Here is an 8,725-nt window from a genome sequence, read left to right on the forward strand (position 1 = left end):
TGTCTCTATTTGCAGATAACATGATTGTGTATCCAGGAAATCCTAAGGAATCCACTAAAAAACTATTAGAACTGATAAATGAGTTCAGCAAGTTTGCAGGACACAAGATTTATATACAAAAAGCAGTTTTCTTTTATACACTTGCAATGAACAATCTGAAAATGAAAATAAGAAAATTCCATTTACAATAGCACTAAAAAGAATAAAATACTTAGGAATATATTTGGCATGCAAAACTTATACTCTAAAAACTACAAAACGTCATTGAAAGAAATTAAAGCACATCTAAATAAATGGAAAAACATCTCATGTTCATGAATTGGAAGACTCAGTAATTTTAAGATAATAATACTTCCCAAACTGATCTACAGATTCAATGCAATCCTGTCAGAATACTAACTGGCTTCTTAGTAGAAATTGACAAGCTGATTCTAAAATCCATATGGAATTGCAAGAGACCCAAATCAGCCAAAACAATCTTGAAAAAGAAGAACAAATTTGGAGGACTGACACTTCCTAATTGCGAAACTTATTACAAAGCAATAAAAATCAAGATAGTGTGGTACTGGCATAAGGATAGACAGATCAATAGAATAGAACTGAGAGTCTAGAAAGAAACCCATGTGTCTATGATCAACTAATCTTAAACAAAGGTGCCAAGACCATTCAATGGGGAAAGAATGGTCCTCAACAAATGGCGCTGGGACAACTGAATAACCACATGCAGAAGAATGAATTGGACCTTTTACAAACACCATAAACAAACTTAAACTGGATCAAAGACCTAAATGCAAGAGCTAAAACTATAAAACCCTTAAAAGGAAACATAGGGGTAAATCATCATTACCTTGAATTTAGCAATGAATTCTTAGATATGACATCAAAAGCACAAGTAACAAAATTAAAAATAAATGAATTAGACTTCATCAAAGTTGAAAACTTTGGCATATCAAAGGACATTATCAAGAAGGTCAAAAGACAACCCATAGAATGGGAAAAAAAATATTTGCAAATCACATATCTGAGAAGGGACTTGTATCTAGGATATATAAAGAAGGCTTACAACTCAATAAAGATAAATATCCGAATTTTTTTAAATAAGCAAGAGCCCTGAATAGACATTTCTCCAAAGAAGATTATACAAACGGCCAATAAGCACAAGAAAAGATGTTCAACATTATTAGTCATCAGGCAAATTCAAATCAAAACTGTAAGGAGGGGCTTCCCTGGTGGCGCAGTGGTTGAGAATCTGCCTGCTAACGCAGGGGACACGGGTTCGAGCCCTGGTCTGGGAAGATCCCACATGCCGCGGAACAACTAGGCCCGTGAGCCACAACTACTGAGCCTGCGCGTCTGGAGCCTGTGCTCCGCAACAAGAGAGGCCGCGATAGTGAGAGGCCAGCGCACCGCGATGAAGAGTGGCCCCCGCTTGCCACAACTAGAGAAAGCCCTCGCACAGAAATGAAGACCCAACACAGCCAAAAATAAATAAATTTAAAAACAAAAACAAAAAAAACTTAATAGTCTATTTAAAAAAAAAAAAAAAAAACTGTAAGGAGAGTTGGGGTGGGGGAAGGAAGGATTGGCAGTTTGGGATTAGCAGACGCAAACTATTATATATAGGATGGATAAACAATAAGGTCCTACCTTATTTACCTTGTGTAAAGCACAAGAAACTGTATTCAATATCCTGTGATAAACCATAATGGAAAAGAATATATATATGTAACTGAATCACTTTGCTGTACAGCAGAAATGAACACAACATTGTAAATCAACTATACTTCAATAATTTTTTTAAAAAATACTATAAGGAGATACCACTTCATATCCACTAGGATGGCTATAATCAAAAGTCAGATAATAACAAGTGTTGACAAGGAGAAATTAGAACCCTCATACATTGCTGGTGGGAATGTAAAATGGTGCAGCCTCTTTGGAAAATAGCCTAGCAGTTCCTCGAACAATTAAGCACAAAATTTCCATAGGACCCCGCACTTCCATTTCTAGGTATATACCCAAGAGAAACGAAAACATATGCCCACACAAAACTGTACTTGAATATTTATAGAAGCATTATTCGTAATAGCCAAAAAGTGGAAACAACCCAAATGTCTATCGACTGATGAATGGATAAACAAAATGCGGTATATCCATACAATTGAATACGATTTCAGCCATTAAAAGGGAATGAAATGCTGATGCACTCTACAACATGCAAGAACCTTGAAAATACCATGCTAAGAGAGAAGCCAGTCACAAAAAGACCACATATTGTATTTGTTTGTATTTCATTTATATGAAATGTCCAGAATGGACAAGTATTTAGAAATAGGAGGTAAATTGCAGGTTGCTTAGAGTTTGGGATTAGCAGATGGAGGGATAGGAGGGCAAGAGCTAGAAGGTACAGGATTTCTTTTTTTTTTTTTTTTTAATATTTTTTTAGTTAGTTGTGGCAGGCGGGCTCCTCAGTTGCAGCTCGTGGGCTCCTTAGTTGTGGCATGCAAACTCTTAGTTGCGGCACGCGTGTGGGATCTAGTTCCTGGACCAGGGATCGAACCCAGGCCGCCTGCATTGGGAGCGCAGAGTCTTAACCACTGTGCCAGCAGGGAAGTCCCAGGATTTCTTTTTGAGGAGATAAAAGTGATCTGAAATTGACTGTGATTTCATATATCTGTGAATATACTAAAAGCCATTGAATTGCACACTTTAATTGGGTGAATTGTATGGTATGTAAATTAAATTCCAATAAAGCTGTTAAAAAAGAGAGAGAGAATGAAGAAGTGATGGTGTGGTGGTGAGCTGGAAGAAATACTTAGGTGATAGAATGGCCAGGGGTTGAATATGGGCGTGGAAGGAAAGGGAAGGAGTCTAGGATTATTGCCACACTTCTGTTTAGATGACTGGGTTGCTGGAAGTGCCAGTCACTGAAAGAACAAAAACAGCTGGTACATACATGGTGCTTAATTGCCAGGCACAGCCCAAGCACGTGGCACATATTAATTCCTTTCATCTTCAACAACCCTATTAGGTAGGTACTATTATTATCATTCCCATTCTGCAGAAGAGACAACAGGCTCAGAGAGGTTAAGTAACTTAGCCAGAGTCTGGCAGCTCATAAATGGCAGAGTTGGGGTTCAAACCGAGACATTCTGGATCCAGAATCCTTCTCGTAGCCACAGTGCTGTGGTGCTTCTCTGGCACAGGGGAAAGGGCCCGACTGGGGTATAATACCAGCTTGCAAATCCAACACCAATACTTTGATTGCATACTGCGCGCCAGGTCCTGGGCTAAGGGCGGGCCCCAAGGGCATTCTCCCCCAACAGAAGAGCTCACACGTCCACTGTGGCACCATAGGACCCAGGACGCCACTACAAACAAGGCAGAGAACTTCAGGCCAAAGCACCTAAACTCTCAGCCTCACCTGCCCTAGCCCTGTCTAGCTGCAGTCCTCACTGCCTCACTCGGCAGCTGTATTCCCACAGGGGATGACCTGGGTTGGGCAAGGGTTGGAACAAGAGACCAACTCAGCAGCACAAACTTGTTTCCAGGGAAATGATGGAAAGGGAAGAGGGAAGGCCGAGGCACGCCTCTTGAAGCCTCATTTGGCTGGCGGCTGTGGGAAAGGCGAACCCAAGTGCTTTGTCCAAGAGGCCCCGCTGCAGCCTGCCCGGACTGCAAAAACGGAACTCCCACCCGTCAGCCCTGAGTCATTCCCCTCTCGGCCCCAAGGAAGGGGTGATTTCCTGCCTGGCCCTCTGGGCAGCTCAGGCTCCTCCCACGGGCTGTGCATCTCTTATCTCACCCCAGGCCCGCTCCCAGAGTCTGGCCGGAGTGGTCTGGTCCTCATGTTTCCTCAGCAGGAAACTTGGATTCAGGGGTTAGAGAGAGCCCAGCAGCTCAGGAGGACAGAGGGCTGACCAAATTGGGTCCCCTGTAGCTCTCGCTTGGGGTCGCTGCTGGGCACCTAGGGGCCCTTTTCCCATTTACTTGAATAAAACCTCTCCTGATGCCTGTTTTGAACCCAGCCTCATCCTGTGGGAGAGACTCTGGCCTGGTGTGGCCCTGTTCCAGGCACATAACGTTAAATAAATGAATAAAGTGGAGAAAACAGTAGTCCTAATCAGAGGTGCCCATGTAGTAGTTATAAGAACAGGCTTTGGGGCTTCCCTGGTGGCGCAGTGGTTGAGAATCTGCCTGCCAGTGTAGGGGACACGGGTTCGAGCGCTGGTCTGGGAAGATCCCACATGCCGCAGAGCAGCTGGGCCCGTGAGCCACAATTACTGAGCCTGCGTGTCTGGAGCCTGTGCTCCGCAACAAGAGAGGCCGCGATAGTGAGAGGCCCGCGCACCGCGATGAAGAGTGGCCCCCGCTTGCCACAACTAGAGAAAGCCCTCGCACAGAAACGAAGACCCAATACAGCCATAAATAAATAAATAAATAAAAATTTAAAAAAAAAAAAAAAAGAACAGGCTTTGGAGTCAGACCTGAATTCAAATCTCAGTTCCCCTTAATAGTAACTTTGGACAACTCAGTTAATCCATCTCAGCCTGCGTTTTCTCTTCCGTAAGGTAAGAACAAGGGCACAGAATGGAGTCCTCGTGGGATGTAATGAGACAACGCATTAGCGTAGGGCTGGCAAATAGCAAGTGCTCTTTAATGGTAGTTGGTGGGACAGGGAATCAGGGAGGAAGAGGCTGGCCCACTCCCACCCGACTTTTACCCCAGGATGAGTGAGCTAAGATGACAGTCCCCTCTTGGCAGGGTTCACATCTTGTCTCGCTAAGGTGGAGGTGTGCACAGCTGTTTATGTATAAAAGCACCCTCACAGGGGCACAAAATCCTGGGGGGACTCAGAGGAAGGAAAGATTGTGTGTGTGTAACCCAAATGTCCTCAAGGCTTGCAACGCTTTGGGGTCACCTTTTCCCTTTACATCCAATCAGAATAGCCCAGTCCCGGGCTTCCCTGGTGGCGCAGTGGTTGAGAATCTGCCTGCCAATGCAGGGGACACAGGTTCGAGCCCTGGTCCGGGGAGATCCCACATGCCGCGGAGCAACTAGGCCCGTGAGCCACAATTACTGAGCCTGCGCGTCTGGAGCCTGTGCTCCGCAACGAGAGGCCGCGATAGTGAGAGGCCCGCGCACCGCGATGAAGAGTGGCCCTCGCTTGCCACAACTAGAGAAAGCCCTCGCACAGAAACGAAGACCCAACACAGCCAAAATAAATTAATTAATTAATTAATTTTAAAAAAAGAGAGAGAGACTAGCGCAGTCCCTATTCCAATCCTCTGGGAAGTCCATGCCCTCATCTATTCTGACTAGGACTCTAGTACATCCTCATGATCACCCCTCAATCTGAATTCCTGCTCTTGCTAATCACTGGATTGCTCACTTTCTGTGGCTGCCATCCTCTCTTGACTCCACAGGTATCGTTACCTTTCTCCCTTTGTTCCTAAAACACCATGAATATAGGGTTTTGCTACAGAAGGCCTCTCCTGAGTGTTTGGGAATGCTTTAGGGAAGCTAAGCTTTCACAGAATAGGAAGTAAACTTAAAACTGAGTATTAAGCATCACTGTTCTGAGATTTTCCTCCAACAGTCCTTCTACTGGAATTTCTCACTGGTGAAGATTTCTTTCCCTCAGGCTGCTATCTTTCACTTACTAGCCCTCCTCCTTTTTTCTCTGGAGTTACCACAATACACTCCAAAATTCTCACTAATTTCATATTTGGCAAACTTAGCTCTCTAACTCCTTCCTATGCCCAACGTGTCACCAGGTTGCTTCTGATCACAAAACAGTTACAAGGCCTCTGAAAGGAATGTGAAATTGCATTTTTCTTTTTAAGTTAGGCTTTTTTCCGCATTACGTATGGTTGGGGGATAAGAGTCCCAAGAAGTAATGACTTGAATCACAAAGACAGCTCCAACAGGCTGAGAGTTTGGAGGGTTCTGTGCTTGGGGAAGCAAGGAAGCAGGGCCTGTGGCAGGGTTTGGGAAAGAGTGAAGGGAGCATCATGAGGGAGAGAGTCCAGGAACAGGAAGATGAGAGGTTTAAGGACTTTAGTTCTAGCATCGAGAGATGAGGCTTGGTCCAAAGGATCACAAAAGGATTTTAAGCAGGGAAAGAATAAAAGCAAATTTGAGCTTCAGAAAAAGTACTGAATAAGGAGAGATCATTTGTCAACTATGGGAATAGCAAACATAACACTGAAAAAGGTGTGGGGAAACCACAGTGCTCTGACACACTGCTCCAGGCATCAATGGAACAATGGCTCTGGAGAGAAGCTTGGCAACGCTGGGAAGGAGATGGGGAGATGGAGAAACCAAGTGCCCAGAGCTGCCTCTCCCGGGCTTTCTGACTGGATAAAAATGACAGATGTTGGGAAATCTGGGAAAATTGGGAGGGAGAGGGCAAGGGCCCAGGCATGGGCCCCTGAAAGCCCAATTCTCTTCGCACTCACTGTTCAGGGATATCACATTAGTAGCTTGAAATTGGCCATGTTGGAGTATTTATACCACAAATAGCGAGCAGTCCAACAGCACACTACTGCCTGAGCCAGTCCTCACCCAGCAACCCCTTGACTTCTCTCAGCAGCTGCTGCACAGAGATCAAATACAGACTTTTATACGCCAGGGCTTTGGCCTTATATCCCAACAGAAAAGCCTAGGCCTGCTGACCTGGGCTGGACCCACTGGCCCCTGACCAGAGAGTAGCAGATCTAAGTGATCTCCTTTCCCCTAGGGCTATTCCAGTCTCTGTTTGATATTCTAAAAAAAGCAAAGGATTGGGGAAGGCATCTCTTTCCAGCTGTGTGGAAGCAGAAAAAAATGGCAAAATGACAGGGACAGGTAGTTGGTCGTCCTTCCACGCAGAAGCAGAAAGGCCCCAACTCAACTCTCTGATGGTAGTAAACAAGCCCCTTGTCTTGTGGGCTCTGCACCCCTAAACACTATTATGCTGCCTCCCTGTAAAGGTCATAGGACTTGGTAAGACCTGGATGCAGGAGTGGAGGGAGAATGAAAATTTGAGGATAACGTTCAGGTTCCAAGCTTATACGCCCAGGTCGCCTATGGTGAGATGCAAACATAGGAAGGGAAGATCCGATAGGAAGCGTGGGAGGTAGGAATAGCTCTGTTTGGGACACGGTGAGCTTGAAGTACCCATGGAGCAACAACTCAAGATGTCTAATAAGTAAGTGAGAACTTGAAGTTCAAAAGAGTGATAAAACCTTGAGAGTTACTGGTATATAGATGGAATTGAAGCCATGAGACCACTCGGGGAATATGAAGGGGGAAAACAAGGACATCTGGGGAACACCAACATTTAAGAGAAAGAGCAAAGAGAGAAAGAAACTGGGAGGGAACATTACAGAAGTAGGAGGAAACCGGGAGAAGGTGACACATTGCAGAACACAAGGAAGGAGGAGAGTATCAAGCGCTGCAGAAAGGTTGAGCATGATAAGGATTAAGATGAGAGACACAATGAGGTTATTGTGGCTGGTGGAGATGGGATCTAAGTAGGCAGGGGCCGGATCAGGCAGGACCTTGTGTGCCTCTAGGAGGTGTTTGGATTTTATTCTAAGTGCAGTAGGAAACCGTTAGGGGTTTTAAGCAGGGGAGTGAAGAAATCTGATTTGCATTTTAAACATCTCACTCCAGTTCTGTGGAGGATCTGCTGGAGGGGTTAAGAGTGGAGTTAGTTAGGAAGTTACTCAGTGATCCAGACTTGGACGGACTAGGATGGTAGCAGTGGAGGTGGTTCAGGTTCAGGGTGCATTTTGAAAGACTATCTGGCAGGACTTGCTAATGAATTGAATGTAGGGTAAGAGGAAGACAGGAATCAAGGAGCACTGAGGTTTTTGGTTTGATCAACTGAGTAGATAGATGGTGGTGCCACTTACAGTGTGGGTAAGGCTAGAGGAAACAAGACAGGTTTAGGGGTGGGAACCAGAATCAAGAGTTTTATTTTGGCCATCGTAAGTATAAGATGCCCATTAGACACATAAGCAGAAATGCCAAGTAGGCAGTTGGTGATCCAAATCTGGACCCCAGAAGGGGGAGTTGCAGCTAGAGATATTTTGAAGCCATCAGCACATACACAGCATCAAAGCCACGGGACTGCATGAACATTAGAGTTGTTTCCCCTCTCACTTGACCCGGCAGAGGTTGGGTGGCCCTTGATTGGGGTCTGGGAGAGGCATCCAAAGTCACCCCCATTGGGCAAAGGAAGCTGGTCCTTGGAACTTGAGAACTGAACAGGAATCAGGACAAACCTAGCCTCAGGGACTTCTTGCAGAGAAATGGTGCGAGAGAAGCTAAGACTTCACAGGGGAGCTGTAGGTTTCCGTGTCCCTCCTCCTACCCCTTCCCACAATTCTCTGTTAGTAACATTAATTCAGGAGGAAGAGAGAAAAGTGATATTGAGGACACTAACTCTGTAGGATCAGGAAGGGGAGCCCCAGCTGAAGCCCCAGAGGGGCTAAATGTGGGAGTTAATATGGTCTACACTGGCCCATGCCCTGCAAAAGTCAAAGCTCCTGAGAGTTGGCATAAAAGCTACCACAGTCAGAGCAGTCCCAGGAGGGGGCCTGGGCTACAGAGAAGGGATCACACCCACTCTTCCGCTGCTAATGTGAAGATGAGCTCAAGCTGGAGGACTGAGACCAACCATCCCTTGATTCTGAGCCAACCAGATAAAAGCACTGAAGACCAGAGCTTCTCAAAC

Source organism: Eschrichtius robustus, chromosome 3, assembly GCF_028021215.1.
Source record: "Eschrichtius robustus isolate mEscRob2 chromosome 3, mEscRob2.pri, whole genome shotgun sequence".
NCBI lineage: Eukaryota > Metazoa > Chordata > Mammalia > Artiodactyla > Eschrichtiidae > Eschrichtius > Eschrichtius robustus.